We start from the raw sequence: 16718 nt of genomic DNA on the forward strand, positions 1-16718 counted from the left end.
CCAATCTAGATAGCATATTCAAAAGCAGAGACATTACTTTGCCAACAAAGGTCCATCTAGTCCAGGCTGTGGTTTTTCCAGTAGTCATGTGTGGATGTGAGAATTGAACTGTGAAGAAAGCTGAGTGCCGAAGAATTGATGCTTTTGAACTGCGGTATTGGAGAAGACTCTTGAGAGTCCCTTGGATTGCAAGGAGATCCAACCAGTCCATTCTGAAGGAGATCAACCCTGGGATTTCTTTGGAGGGAATGATGCTAAAGCTGAAACTCCAGGACTTTGGCCACCTCATGCGAAGAGTTGACTCATTGGAAAAGACTCTGATGCTGGGAGGGATTGGGGCAGGAGGAGAAGGGGACGACAGAGGATGAGATGGCTGGATGGCATCACGGACTCGATGGACATGAGTCTGAGTGAACTCTGGGAGTTGGTGATGGACAGGGAGGCCCGGCATGCTGCAATTCATGGGGTTGCAGAGTCAGACACGACTGAACTGAACTGATACAGAGATCCTTGGAAATCCACTGAGATTTAGAGGTTTAAAGATCCAAAATATATGCTTTACTGTTCTCAGTTATGAGCAATAGATACTGTTGACTCTGGCTGATTAAGCAGAAAGAGCTTATTACAAGAATATCTGTCAGCTCACAGAATCATTGGGAGAGTTGAAAAACCAGGCTTATGGCTACATTTCCACAAGAGCCCATAACATGTGGTAGAAATAGTCTGAGAAGAAATCCTCTGCTGCCACCATTGAGCCTCAGACAGTTAGACCACTGTTAGACCACTGTCACGTCTACTCCTGCAAGTTGACTGCAACTGCTACTCCTGCTGATGCCAATGCCACCTCTGCTCCATCACTGTTGTTACTGTCACTGCTGTCACTGCTATTGTCATTAAATGCCTGTTCCTCAGCTGCAAGGAAGGCTGGGAGAGAAGTCTGAAATATTTTAAGCTCCTAAAGAGGAAGAAGTCTTTGTCTTACAACCAGACTCATAATGCAGGAAATTCCTTAAACACAGAAAGGAGCTGAGATGCTGGATGGCCAAACCAAATGACAAATATACACCCCGAAAGAAAAAGTAAAAATTGTTCTTATTTGAAGATTCTACAATAATCTATATGGAAAATTTAAGGTAAATTATAGGCAATCTTGTAAAACTAATGGCGAAATTTATAACATACAAATCAATAGCATTTCTATAAATCAGCAATAAAAAATTAAAAATCTAACAGGAAAGAAAGATAACATTCACTATATTAAACATACTATAAGGTATCTGGGACTAAACCTAACAAAAGATGTATACATTTTTACAGAAGAAAACTATAGCATATTATGAAGGATATAAGGAAGGCTTGTTAAAAATGGAGGTAATACTATGTTCTTGTTTGGGAAGACTCAATTTCAGGATATGTGTAAATTTAAAATAATTTCAATAAAAATCCCACCTAGATTTTTATGCAACTTGAGAATCTGATTAAAATGCAAATGGAAGAACAAATATTCCAAACAATTCTGAAAAAAAATGAACAAGGAAGTGGGACCTGTTCTTTAAAGTATTTAGTAATTATAAAGTTTTGGCAATTAAGATAGTTTGGTATTGGTTCAAGAATGTGCAAAGAGATCAGCTGAGTGAAACAGAAATTCCAGAAACAGACTCATGCCTTTAAGGGATACTAATCTATGACAGAAGTGATATTTAAAATCAGGGGTGAAAGGACAAATGAGTTAATAAATGAAGTTGGAACTCACTTTCCATACAGAAAATTAAGATCCCTACTTCACACAAAACAGAAAAGCAAATTTAAAATAGATTACAGCTCTAACTGTAAAAAAGGACTTCCCTGGTAGCTCAGACGGTAAAGCGTCTGTCTACAATGCGGGAGACTGGGGTTCGATCCCTGGGTTGGGAAGATCCCCTGGAGAAGGAAATGGCAATCCACTCCAGGACTATTGCCTGGAAAATCCCATGGACAGAGGAGCCTGGTAGGCTATAGCCCATGGGGTCGCAAAGAGTCAGACACGACTGAGCAACTTCACTTCACTTCACTTCAACTGTAAAAAACCAAAACTTGTAAACTGCTTGAAGATATAGACAGTATCTTTAGCATCTTGGATCACAGAAGATTTCTTGAACTAGAAACAAAAACCATAAATCATAAAGGCCAAGAACTAATATTTGGCTATATTAAAACTTTTTTATAAAACAAAAGGCATATAATCAAAGTGTAATGAAAACCACAAACAATCCAGTAGGAAGATGGTCATAGCATGTGAGCACCAGAGACTGAAGAGACTAAAAAGTCCAAATGATTTATCAACATGTGAAAAGATGATCAGCTTTATAGGTAATCAGGAAAAAGAAAACAAGTAAAATAACAATGAGATAGCATGTATTACCAGCTAAGGGTTGGCATGCAAGCTGGGTAAATGTAAATCTCTTAAACTACTGGCATTAGTATAAACAGGTATTAATCACTTTAGAAGAACAATTTGCAAATATGTAATAATATTTCAATAACTTCTAGGTTTTTAGAAACTCTTGCTTATGTACTCAAAGAGACATATCCAGAGATGCTAATTGTCACTTCATTCGTAACACCAAAAAGAAAAAAAGGAAATAAATGTCCATTAATAGGAAAATGAATGAGTAGAATTTTCAGTAAAATGTGTTAATCCATAGACTGAATACTGAATAGTGGATACAGGGTACTTACTAGATCTAAATAGATCAATGAATAGATGTAAAAAATATAATATTGAGATGAGAGAGCAAGATGCATAATAATTCACACATTATGAAACCATTTCTATAAATTGAAAACATGTAACATTGTACATATTTATATATACAAAATGTTCACTGAGAGGTATTTATACAAAAGTATATAATGATTAGCTATTTTAAAGATATACACTCAGTTCAGTTTAGTTCAGTCACTCAGTCATGTCCGACTCTTTGTGACTCCATGAACTGCAGCACGCCAGGCCTCCCTGTCCATCGCCAACTCTCGGAGTCCACCCAAACCCATGTTCATTGTGTCGGTGATGCCATCCAACCATCTCATCCTCTGTCATCCCCTTCTCCTCCTGCCCTCAATCTTTCCCAGCATCAGGGTCTTTTCAAATGAGTCAGCTGTTCGCATCAGGTGGCCAAAGTATTGGAGTTTCAGCTTCAACATCAGTCCTTTCAGTGAACACCGAGGACTGATCTCCTTTAGGATGGACTGGTTGGATCTCCTTGCAGTCCAAGGGACTCTCAAGAGTCATCTCCAACACCACAGTTCAAAAGCATCAATTCTTCGGCACTCAGCTTTCTTTGTAGTCCAACTCTCACATCCATACATGACCACTGGGAAAACCATAGCCTTGACATTTGTTGACAAAGTAATGTCTCCACTTTAAAATATGCTGTCTAGGTTGGTCATAACTTTCTTCCCAAGGAGTAAGCATATTTTAATTTCATGGCTGCAATCACCATCTGCAGTGATTTTGGAGCCCAGAAAAATAAAGTCAGCCACTGTTTCCATTGTTTCTCCATCTATTTGCCATGAAGTGATATACATTAGCCAGCCTCCAAGATGGCTTTCAATGAATCCTGCCTCCTAGACTTCATGCTCTGGTATAATTTCCTCCCCTTAAGTTTGGCCTAGGCTTAGTGACATGCTTGTAATGAACAGAGTCAGTTTTAAGAGGAAGTATAAAAAACTGTGACTTCTCCTTTGTTGGCTCTGGCTCTTCTAGCTTTGATGAAGTAAGTTTCATGTTGTGAGCTGCTCTTGTGGCAAAGAACTGAGGGCAGCCTCTAGCCAAGAGCCAGGAAGGAACTGTAGTCCTCAGTACAACAATTCTCAAGGAGCTGAATCCTGCCAACAACCAGTGAGTGTACCTGGAAGTAGATTCTGCCCCAGTTGAACCTAGGGAAGACTGCAGCTCCAGGTGACACTCTATCAGAGGCCTTGTGAAAGATCCTGAGCCTGACGATCCAGCTACACCACACATATTCCTGATATACAGAAACTATGAGGTAATACATGGTGTTTTAAGCCACCAAGTTTCGGGGTAATTTATTATGAAGCAGTAGATACTAATGGGCTTCCCTGGTGGCTCAGACAATAAAGAATCTGCCTGCAATGCAGGAGACCTGAGTTCAATCCCTGGGTTGGGAAGATCCCTTGGAGAAGGGAATAGCTACCCACTCCAGTATTCTTGCCTGGAGAATTCCATGAACAGAGTTGCCTGGTAGGCTACAGTCCATGGGGTTGCAAAGAATTGGACACAACTGAGCAACTAACACTATCATAGATACCAATACTCACACCAAATTAAGAGGGTTATAGCCTGGATTGGGGAGAAAGGAATAGGAGGGAATGGGATTAGAGGAAAAATGAAGGAGAATTTTAAAAATTTCTTTTATTAAGATGACTTTAAACAACACAACAGACTGTTGATTGTTAAGATCTGGTTTGTGAATACATGGATGTTTGGTACATTATTATGTATTTTCTTTATATCTAAAAAAGAATGGTCAGTTCCAGACAATCAAAAAACCTAGGGCTGAGACGCTATCTTCCAGCTCTCTGGATATCAGAAAAACACCTTTTGTTTTCAACTTCAGTTCCATAAGGTTCATGGAAACTTTCTTAGTGTATTTTTGTTAAGTTATTATTTCATTTATTCTCTATAGAGCTGTTTGCAAGAGAATAAGCTCATTTAAATTTTAAATTCAAAGTCACCAGATTTCAGGAATGATGACTATAAGCAGGAGGAATTAAAAATGGAAGGGGCATTGATTTGTTTTTGAAAATTATTTCATGCTATGTTGAAAATTCAGATTCCAAGCACATGCCAAAGAGATATAATGAGACAAATGTAGTTATCCTACAATTCAGAAAATCTCCTGTCCCATGAGAAAGCCGCTTTGGCCTCACTTACATTTTTGGTCCTTTCTTCTTCTGACCTGAAGATAAACCAACTAAAAATGTTTATTTCACAAGGATATATTAAACTGATATATGATAAAGTAGCAACTTAAATGATAGGATGGGTCATTTTCATTACATTTGCTACCTACTCACTGTTCTTCATGTATTCTGGTGATATACTATAACTAATCACATATACTTAAATCATTTGGGTCTATAAAAAAGATATTATTTGTGATAATTTAGTAATCATGCAACTTCAAATGTTAGGTTTTAATTTTAAGGATCATTTCTACATTGTACTCCTTTTCTTTGGATTAGCCAGCTATTTTATGAGGGCCATCTTGTGTTCCTCTTGTAGAAAATCCAGTATATCAGTGTTTCTTTCAATTTATAATGAATGGTACAATTAAGATTTAATTAGAAGCACACTACTACAGGAATTGAAAGCTACTCTGAACCTGTAAATGAAACGTTACACTTTTAAATTGCTCACATGTTGCAACCCAGCCTCTCTAAAAAGCTGCCATATGTAAACTTAATTTGAGATGGAGATTTTTAAAATAACATGATTGCTTGTTACACTGAACCTCTTCCTTGTCATGTGCTCACCAAAAAAGCTCATTTTATCTAAAGAAAGACTCACAGATGCTTCAAGGAAGAAAAAGGGAATTTTCACTACATTTGTTTTAAAAAGAATATCCTGTACAAGCATTTAAGGGTGAGAAGACCTTACATTCAATAATGCATGTCCTACGTACTTCTCCTTGCTTTCTGTAGCTTTACAAAGCACATTTGGGAAGTGATTTGTCCATCACATATGAATCAATTTTCAATAAATATGTAGCTTTATATTTATTTTTTGTAGCTTTATATTTAAAACAATGCTTAAAAAAAAAACTGTTTCCTGTTAGAATTTGAGTCTTCAATACTGCTTCTAATCCCATCAACTTCTTTTCAAACTTAGATGTATCATTTCTAAGACTGAAACAGAGGGTATATTTAAAGATGATATTGCAATTACGGGTTTTCTCATCTGAATTAAGATTAATTACTATTCTGAAGGGTAGAGTGGAACAGCAACTTAGGGTAGAAGTTTGAACCTTGATGAGGTGAGAGAGATGAATTCAAAGCCGCTGAAAGTGACCTACTGACATGTCTTGGCTTTAGGAAGAGGAATAGCTTTGTTCCAAAGTAGATTTTAGGCAATTATACTAGAGCCAGACATCCTGGAAAGTGAAGTCAAGTGGGCCTTAGAAAGCATCACTACAAACAAAGCTAGTGGAGGTGATGGAATTCCAGTTGAGCTATTTCAAATCCTGAAAGATGATGCTGTGAAAGTGCTGCATTCAATATGCCAGCAAATTTGGAAAACTCAGCAGTGGCTACAGGACTGGAAAAGGTCAGTTTTCATTCCAATCTCAAAGAAAGGCAATGCCAAAGAATGCTCAAACTACTGCACAATTGCACTCATCTCACACGCTAGTAAAGTAATGCTCATAATTCTCCAAGCCAAGCTTCAGCAATATGTGAACTGTGAACTTCCAGATGTTCAAGCTGGTTTTAGAAAAGGCAGAGGAACCAGAGAGCGAATTGCCAACATCCGCTGGATCATGGAAAAAGCAAGAGAGTTCCAGAAAAACAGCTATTTCTGCTTTATTGACTATGCCAAAGCCTTTGACTATGTGGATTACAATCAACTGTGGAAAATTCTGAAAGACATGGGAATACCAGACCACCTGACCTGCCTCTTGAGAAACCTATATGCAGGTGAGGAAGCAATAGTTAGAACTGGACACAGAACAACAGACTGGTTCCAAATAGGAAAAGGAGTACATCAAGACTGTCTATTGTCACCCTGCTTATTTAACTTATATGCAGAGTACATCATGAGAAACGCTGGACTGGAAGAAGCACAAACTGGAATCAAGATTGCCGGGAGAAATATCAATAACCTCAGATATGCAGATGACACCACCCTTCTGGCAGAAAGTGAAGAGGAACTAAAAAGCCTCTTGACGAAAGTGAAAGAGGAGAGTGAAAAAGTTGGCTTAAAGCTCAACAGTCAGAAAACAAAGATCATGGCATCTGGTCCCATCACTTCATAGGAAATAGATGGGGAAACAGTGGAAATAGTGGCAGACTTTATTTTTTTGGGCTCCAAAATCACTGCAGATGGTGACTGCAACCATGAAATTAAAAGATGCTTACTCCTTGGAAGGAAAGTTATGACCAACCTAGATAGCATATTCAAAAGCAGACACATTACTTTGCCAACAAAGGTCCATCTAGTCCAGGCTATGGTTTTTCCAATAGTCATGTATGGATGTGAAAGTTGGACTGTGAAGAAAGCTGAATGCCAAAGAATTGATGCTTTTGAACTGTGGTATTGGAGATGACTCTTGAGAGTCTCTTGGACTGCAAGGAGATCCAACCAGTTCACTCTAAAGGAGATCAGTCCTGGGTGTTCTTTGGAAGGAATGATACTAAAGCTGAAACTCCAGGACTTTGGCCACCTCATGCAAAGAGTTGACTCATTGGAAAAGACTGTGATGCTTGGAGGAACTGGGGCAGGAGGAGAAGGGGACGACAGAGGATGAGATGGCTGGATGGCATCACCAACTTGATGGACATAAGTCTGGGTGTACTCCGGGAGTTGGTGATGGACAGGGAGGCCTGGCGTGCTGCAATTCATGAGGTCACAAAGAGTCGGACACAACTGAGCGACTGAACTGAACTGAACTGAATGTACAACTGCCTAGGCTTAAAGGGTTTCTGACAACTTGGACTATAAATAGAGAGTTAATATCTTAGAAATTCTTCTTGTCCATTTTGTCCTTACATATGGATCCAGAGGGCCTAATCATAGATAAAGCAGAGAAATAGCCAGGTGCTTACTGTTATTATGGAGATGAAGACTTGCTGAAAATCCTAAACATCAAGGTCTTGTCATTCACGGGATGACCTAAAATCCATGTTGTAAAGGCAGATCATTCCTGGAAACTACTTATTATCCACAGGTCTCTGTCATGAAGGTATTATATTCACCTAATCAATATATTTTGTAATAATGGGGTAGATGATATTTTAATATATTTCAAGAGGAAAGTAAAAGGATTTCCAAGAGATCATTATTTTGGAGAGCTGGTTAATTATCTCATGTTTATAGCTCTCCAGGAAAGATGACTTTAGTAATCTTGAGCTTTAAATTTCTCTTTCAACAGTCTTTAGAATATAAATAGAATGTTGTTGTTTAGTCACTCAGTTGTGTCCAACTCTTTTGCAGCCTCTTGGACTGTAGCCTGCCAGGCTCCTCTGTCCATGGGATTTGCAGGCAAGAATACTAGAGAAGGCTGCCATTTCCTTCTCCAGGGGATTTTCCCAACTCAGGGATTGAACCGGCGCCTCCTGCTTTGACAGGCAAATGCTTTACCATTGAGCCACCAGGGAAGCCCCCTATAAACAGAATGTGTGTGTGTTGGTCACTCAGTTGTGTCTGACTCTTTGCGACCCCACGGACTGCGCCCGCCAGGCTCCTCTGTCCATGAAATTCCCCAGGTAAGAATCCTGGAGTGGGTCGCCATTTCCTTCTCCAGGGGGTCTTCCCGAACCAGGGATTGAACCCGGGTCTCCTGCACTGCAGGCAGATGCTTTACTGTCTGAGCTACTAGGGAAGCCCGTATAAATAGAATAATAGCAGCCATATAAACATGTATTAAAATCACATCTCTCCAATTATCATAGTGCCTGAAGTGACCATAATGGACAAGCAGTGACTCAACTGTTTTTATCCTATAAACTGGTGGGTTTCAGCCTGAGATCCCTGGACATCTAGGAGTCCATAAGGGAAGAACTGAAGATCCACAAGCTTTTTGCAGTAGTTCATAAAGTTGAAAGGAAATCATATACTTACCTGACTCAAATTTCTGGGACTTTCCTGATAGTCCATGGGAAGTGGACCCAGAATTTATTTAACCAATCACTGTATGTGTATATATCAATATGGATGTTGGTATCTGTGCATTAAAACAGCTTCAGATCAGCACTGTAAAACAGACTTGCTGCCCTGACTTGATACAATTCCATTATAAAACAGAGAAATTTGATTTTTTTTCTACCCCACTGGGTCTTCATTGTGGTGTGCAGGCTTCTGTAGTTGTGGCATTCGGGCTCAGTAATTGTGGTGCATGGGCTTAGTTGCCCCTGGCATGTAGAATATTAGTTTCCTTGCCAGTGATCAAACTCACGTCACCTGCATTGGAAATGGATTCTTTACCACCGGACCATCAGTGACTTCCTTTCAACTGTATGAAATACTGCAAAAAGCTTATGGACCTTCAATTCTTCCCTTATGGACTCCTAGATGTCCAAGGATCTTAGACTGGAACCCACTGGTTTACAGGATAAAAACAGTTGAGTCACTGCTTGTACATTATGGTCATTTCAGGCTCTATGACAATTGAGTTGAACCTCTGCAAAGCTCACCTGGATAATTAACATACATTTGAATTTGAAGATGGCTCAAAATCCAGGAACAAATTTGCTACAGTTAATTAAATCTCTTTGTATAAGAATTGTTCAAATAGTGATCTATATATTTTTAAAAATATACTTATGATAAATATTAAAGTGATCCCCAAATGCCTAATTGCCTCAAAATTCCTTTTATCTAACCTATCTTAATTCTATCCACTTCCTTTTCCACAGCATGGACTCCAGTAGGCTACTGTTTAAGATCAGTTTTCCATGAGGGAGGGCCTTGCAGTAGATACCTGTTAAGTCTGTCATCCAGCCTCCCTTCTCTGCAGACTTTTAGGGAAGTTGATCTCATCTACATGGTAACAGGATAGCCTCCAGGCAGCCATGGGTATGAATTATGACCCCCAATTTTTGTCCTGGCTGTAAGTTTGGGCTGAACAGATTCATCCTTCGAAAACCTCAAATTGGGTGTAAAAGATCTGGTCTTTGTCTAGGTTGAAATCTTTAATGCATGAGATATAAAAACTGGAGTTTGTTCAGCCATTTTTTCTACCATGAACACTGCGATAAAGAGACATAAAGTAGAACAAAGACAGTGTCTGGTGCACAGTTTCAGTTCCATCCTGAGACATGGCCTTGGTTTCATCCTTATATTTTCTACTTTTTGCTTGATTGAGTTGGTTTTTGTTTGTTGAAATCAAGAGATCCAACAGACAGGTTGTCTTGATGGAAGCCTACTGGCAAGTCCCACGTCACATTATTGCCTCTGTCATATCAGCCAGTAGTTATTCTCAAATTCACAGAGAATCTCTGTCTCTGAAGACCTAGGAATACAATCTAGGTATTCAGGAAAGTAAAAATGAGATCTTAGTTCACATATGACAAGTCCAAGATTGATTGATTGATTGACTGATTGATTGATTTGCTGTAAAACCAAGTAATTGTTTTAAATAATTGTTATACTCTTTAAAATGTTAGCAGACTAACAAAAGGGAACAGATAGGCCACTCTCTCCTTCATGGTACTCAGAAAAAATGGGACAGTTTTTCTTGGTGGATAATTTCTTTCTCTAATTTTTGGGAGGAAAAAAAAAATGACCTAGTCCCTAGTTTTATTATTCAAATACAGAAAGCATAGCTCTCTGTTCTTCAAACAAAGTTGAGGTGGACACAGCTGGAAATAACTGAATAATTAAAATATCAATCAGAACAGGGGAGATTAAATGACTTTACTTCAATAGAGCAATTGGGCAGAATTAGAATTGGAAGGAAAATAAAACAGTTTACAAAAGTGGGAAAGCAAACCATTTAACATTGGCCAGGTCTTCAAGTAAGGGATAATAACAAGTGGTACTAGCTCCAAATGAGGCCATAGGTAAACTGAACAACATCCACTTCTCTGAGATGCACATATTCATAATTTTACCTTGTTTGTAACATTTGCTTCCTCCTGCTTCTATTGTCATGTACATGGTGAATATGACTTAACTTACAAAGAATATTTTAATTTTTTATATTTAAAAAGGCATATTGTATAGAAATACATCTTATTGATTTCTCTAGCAATCTACTTATCCCAGGAAACTGAATGGATAGTAAACAATAAATAATAAAACATACTTTGAAACTGTTAAGAGATGCATAAAATCTATAGTCTATGGTTATTAATAAGAACTGAATAATTAATAAGATTTTTTAAATGCTACAATCACCTTTCTATTTATAATTAAGGTATCTATATTAGTTAGGATTCTCCAAAGAAATGGAACCAATAGGAGATACAATATAGATATGTAGATACAGATATACATGGGGAGGGAGGGGTAATTATTATGAGGAATTACCTCACATGATTTTGGAGGCTGAGAGTTCCTAAGATCTGCAATGGGCAAGCTGAAGATCTAGAACTGATATATAGGTACAGTCTGAGTCTGAAGGCCTAAGAACCAGGAGAGCCAATGGTATAAGTTCCAGTCTAAAAGCTGGCAGACTCAAGACCCAAAAAGTGCTAATGTTTCAGTTCAAGTCCAAAGACAGGGAAAAAAGTTGATGTCTTAGCTCAAAGCAGTCAGGTAGGAGGAGTTCCCTCTTACTCAACCTTTTTATTCTATTTAGGTCTCTGCTTGATTGGATAAGGTTACCCACATTAGGCAGAGCAATCTGCTTTACTCAGGGTACTCATTCAAATGTTGGCTTACCTCAGAACATCCTCACAGACCACCCTGAATAATTTGACTAAATGCTGAATACCCAATGGCCCAGTTAAGCTGACACATAAAATTAACCATCACAAATCCACCCCTTGTAAACTTGGCACCCATGTGCCTCTCCTTAAAACAAGTTTAATATCTAAATAAAGACAATAATGTCATAATTCTACCTATGATGATACAACTATCCTGTATATGGACAGAAACATACTAACTACATCTGCAGAAGAGAAGGTAATATCCTGGAATGGTGTTTATTCTGTTCTTTGATATCACATAACTTTAACTGTATGATGTAAAATTAACAATACTTAAATTCTATGATATAAAACCAAATATTTTATATGATAAAGGAATAAGACAGGGAAGAAAACAAAGATATTTAAGATACATAAACACATACTCATAACAAAATAAGGAAGAATACTCACGACAATTACATCCTCATTTCTATAACTAGCTTTTTGATCATAGCTGGTATTTATAACTGCCTACTTTCACTGCCAATTCTGTATTCCTTTTGTCTTCAGCAAGCACTTCAGCTGATTATGGTTTTTTACCTGGTGGAGTGACCCAAATCTTTATTCCTGAAGGGTCTGGGGTATTAGTAGTCCTGAATGGATTGGGTTGTTGTAGTTTTCCACTGGCCTTAATCACAGGGTATGGTGATACCAAGGGACCTCCTGTATTTCAGACATACTCTTCCTTACCTTCATGTGAAGCAACAGTGCAGTTTTCCCCTGGTAGTCAGGATCAATCACCCCAGTCAACACAGAAATTTCCTTCTGTGCTTACTGATTAAGGTGCATGAGGAGCTCAATTTGGCCAGGCGGCAGGCTTAACTTCCAGTTAAATGGAATCACTGTGTTGTTGCCTGTTGTGTTGCCTGGTGGAAACATTCCACTTTTTGGAACTAACACCTCTAGGCTAGCAAAGCATAGAGTTTCATGGACAGGAAGGAAAAATTTTGCTAGTAAGTCACCAGTGCACAGGTTTAGTAGCCCCGTAGCATGTGGAATCTTCCCAGACCAGGGATCTACCTGTCTTTTGCATTTGTAGGCAGACTGTTTACCACTGAACCCCAGGGAAGTCCCCCTACCCCTCTTTTTTAAAGACACATAAAGACATAGAGAACAGGAGGGAAGAAAACAAAGTAAGAATATTGGAAGCTGTAAAGCAGATGGACTAATGATAACTCACAGCAGAACCAGGAAAACTGAATCCTAAGCCTGCAGTAGGGGAAGAAAAGCAAGAAAATTACATTTTAGAATTCTTAAACAAGCCAGGAAATGGGGGACCTCAGGTACCTTTGAAAATGTAGGTGGAGGAGCTAAACAGATGATGATTACCTGAAAGTTTGTTTACAATGCTGCTGTTGTTCAGTTGCTAAGTTGTGTCCAACTCTTTGTGACCCCATGGACTATATGTAGTACACCAGGCTCCTCTGTCCTTCACTATCTGCCAAAGTTTGTTCAAATTCATGTCCACTGAGTCAGTGATGTTATCTAATTATCTCATCCTCTGCTGCCCCTTTCTCTTTTTGCCTTCCATCTTTCCTAGGATCAAGGTCTTTTCCAATGAGTCAGCTCTTTGCATCAGGTGGCCAAAGGATTGGAGCTTCACTTCAGCATCAATCTTTCCAATGAATATTCAGGGTTGATTTCCTTTAGGATTGACTGGTTTGATCCTCCTGCTATCCAACGGACTCTCAAGAGTCTTCTCCAGTACAGAATTTGAAAGCATCAATTCTTTGGTGCTCAGTCTTCATTATTCTAACACTCACCTCTGGACATGACTACTGGAAAAACCACAGCTTTGACTATTTGGACCTTTGTCAGCAAAGCAATGTCCCTGCTTTTTAAGACACTGTCTAGATTTGTTATGGTTTTCCTTCCAAGGAGTAAGTCTTTTTTTAAAATTTCACGGCTGCAGTCACTGGTCCGCAGTGATCTTGGAGCCCAGGAAAATAAAATCTGTCATTGTTTCCACTTTTCCCTCATCTATTTTCTATGAAATGATGGGGCCAGATGCCATGAATTTAGTTTTTTGATCTTTGAGTTTCAAGCCAGCTTTTTCACTCTCCTCTCTCACCTTTATCAAGAGGCTCTTTAATTCCTCTTCACTTTCCACGATTAGAGTGGTACCATTTGCATATCTGAGGTTGTTGATATTTCTCCTGGCAGTCTTGATTCCAGCTTGGGATTCATCCAGCCTAGCATTTCACATGATGTACTCTGCATAGAAGTTAAATAAGCAGGATGACAATATACAGCCTTGATGTACTCCTTTCCCAATTTTGAACCAATCTATTGTTCCATATCTGGTTTTAACTGTTGCTTCTTGACCTGCATATAAGTTTCTCAGGAGACAGGTAAGGTGGTCTGGTATTTCCATCTCTTCAAAAATTTTCCACAGTTTGTTGTTATCCACACAGTCAAAGGTTTTAGCATTGTCAATGAAGCAGAAATAGATGTTTTTCTGGAACTCCCTTGCTTTCTCCATGATCCAAAATAGGTTGGCAATTTGATCTCTGGTTCCTCTGCCTCTTTAAAATCCAGCTTGAACGTCTGGAAGTTTTTGGTTCACATACTGCTAAAGCTTAGCTTGAAGGATTTTGAGCATAACCCTGCTAGCATGTGAAATGAGTGCAAATGTATGGTAGTCTGAACATTCTTGGGCACTGCCTTTTTTGGGAATGGAATAAAAACTAACCATTTCCAGTCCTGTGGCCACAGCTGAGTTTTCCAAATTTGCTGACATATTGAGTGCAGGACTCTAACAGCATCATCTTTTAGAATTTTAAATAGCTCAGCTGGAATTCCATCATCTCTACTAGCTTTGTTTATAGTAATGCTTCCTAAGGCCCACTTGACCTCACACTCCAGTTGTCTGGCTCTAGCTGAGTGACCACATCATCGTGACTATCCCAGTCATTACAACCTTTTTTGTATAGTTCTGTATATTCTTGCCACCTCTTCTTAATCTCCTCTGCTTCTGCTAGGTCCTTACTTATGAGACTTTATTGTGCACCTCCTTGCATGAAATGTTCCTTGATATCTCCAGTTTTCTTGAAGAGATCTCTAGTCTTTCCTGTTATATTGTTTTCCTCTATTTCTTTGAACTGTTCATTTAAGAAAGGCTTCTCTTCTTGCTAGTCTCTGGAACTTTGCATTCAGTTGGGATACCTTTCCCTTTCTCCCTTGCCTTTCTCTTCTCTTCTTTCCACCCTCCCTACAACTCTGTCTCGCCCTGATTTCAGCAGAATACCCCTGAAGTTCTGATCTCTGGAAAAAGTGAAACAGAGGGAGGCACAAGAAACACAAGCATATTTGAGGGAAGGAGCATTTTGCTAAAAATAGGGTAATTAAATAAAGGTTTACTAACAGAATGACAATCTTTTTCCACTGTTGGGATCTCAGAATGCTGGCAGCCAGATAGCATATTGGCAGAGTCTTTTTGAATAGTATGATACGCCCAAGGGAAAAGATCTAAAATGTTTATGTTTTAGGTTCTTTGTTTTGGGTGACCATTTGCACATTCATTTAGTAGCATTCCTGGTCTCTACACACTAGATACCAGCAGCATTTCTACCACTGTTGTGACAACCAAAAATGTCCCTAGACATTGCCAGTTTCCCCAGTAGAGGAGGATAAACTGCCCTAAGCTGATAACCACTGGAGCTGTGATGACTGAGTGGTTAAGATGTTGGATTCAAAACCCAATGGGGTCTCCCCATGCAGGTTCAAATCCTGCTCACAGCATCTCTGTTCATATAGTGATAGCCACAGATACACAGCCCTGTCCATGAACTTTCATTTAGCTTTGTAGTGCCTTTCTCTTACATATAAGCAGAGAGAGCCAGAGAGAGCCAGAAATCCAAAGAAAAATGAAGAAACTAGCAGCTTGGAGGAAACAGGCTACAAGAAAGAATAAAACTTTAAAAAGTGCATATAGCATCTACAAAAAAAGAACTACTGGAAATTAAAAATGTAGTAGCATAAATTAAAAACTTAGTAGAAGCACTGGAAAACAAAGTTAATGAAATCTCTGGAAATAGGGTAAAAAGACACAGAAATTAAAAAATAGGAGAGGACATAGAAGATAAGAAAATGTAAGTAAAAGCCTAAGAGGACTATATTAGGAAGCAGCTTAAGTTGCTATAATAGAGAGACTCCAAAATTTAGTGGCTTAAATAGCAGTTTATTTCTCTGTAGCCTAGGGTAGGTAGATGGCTCTGCTTTATGAGTCAGGGGGCTCTGTCATACTAAACATGTTGCATCCATATCTATCCCTGTATCCAGGGCTGCTGTTTCAGTTGTTAACATTCTCTAACTAGCAGGAAGGAGGTCAACGAAAGTCACAAATTAAAGATATAACTTGTAATGTACATGTATCACTTTGTTCACATCTAGTTATGAGATAGGCTGGGGGAATGTAGTTCTGCCTCTGCAGTCAAAACTCAGGAGAGAGTTATTAAAAGGAAGAAGAGAATGGATATTGAAGAAGTTGAGCAATTTCCATGATAAGGTCTAACATCCAAACACAAGGACATCCAAAGAGACAGAACCAAAGAAAACAGCAGGGAGGAAATCAGCAAATAAATATGTATTAAAGTGACCAGGTTTTGCTGGGCTAACAAACAATCCTTAAGTCTTAGTAGCTTATAAAAACAAAGGTTTATTTCTTGTTTAAGTTGCATGTCCATCACAAGCCAGTCAGCTAGGGTTTCTGTTCCATGCTTTCTTACTCAGACAAACAGAATTTTCCATCATTTAGGAAAGTGTTAGTCATTGTGATGGCAGGTGGATGGGGCCCCTGGTAAATCATATACTCATCTCTAAAGCTTCCACTTTATATTCTTGCTTTCACTTTACTGGCTAAATTAAGTCAAATAGCTAACCTAACTTCAGGTCAGGGCAAACTTCAAGGGCACAGCAAAGTTCAATCTTATGTGCACAGGGAAAAAACTGAAAATATTTAGTGCAAGATATTAATGAATACCACAGCTCACATAAATAACTGGCTGACTCTCCTTGCAGGCAAAACACATTCATTCCCCCCACAAGGGAAACAACTCAAGAGGCCCATCTTGTCACTGTATAAA

The 16718-nt window shown here is 38.8% G+C and overlaps 1 protein-coding gene and 1 non-coding gene across 13 annotated transcripts in view; one reads left to right on the forward strand and one right to left on the reverse strand.

Annotated features, from left to right (window-relative positions):
* NR2E1 (nuclear receptor subfamily 2 group E member 1) overlaps window positions 1-16718 on the reverse strand; it is a 201861-nt gene that overhangs the window by 175179 nt on the left and 9964 nt on the right. The window lies entirely within an intron of this gene.
* On the forward strand, window positions 15294-15375 carry TRNAL-CAA (transfer RNA leucine (anticodon CAA)). Its single transcript has one exon. It is a non-coding gene; the product is annotated as a tRNA-Leu (tRNA).

Source organism: Ovis canadensis, chromosome 8 (genome assembly GCF_042477335.2).
Source record: "Ovis canadensis isolate MfBH-ARS-UI-01 breed Bighorn chromosome 8, ARS-UI_OviCan_v2, whole genome shotgun sequence".
In the NCBI taxonomy this organism is placed as follows: Eukaryota; Metazoa; Chordata; class Mammalia; order Artiodactyla; family Bovidae; genus Ovis; species Ovis canadensis.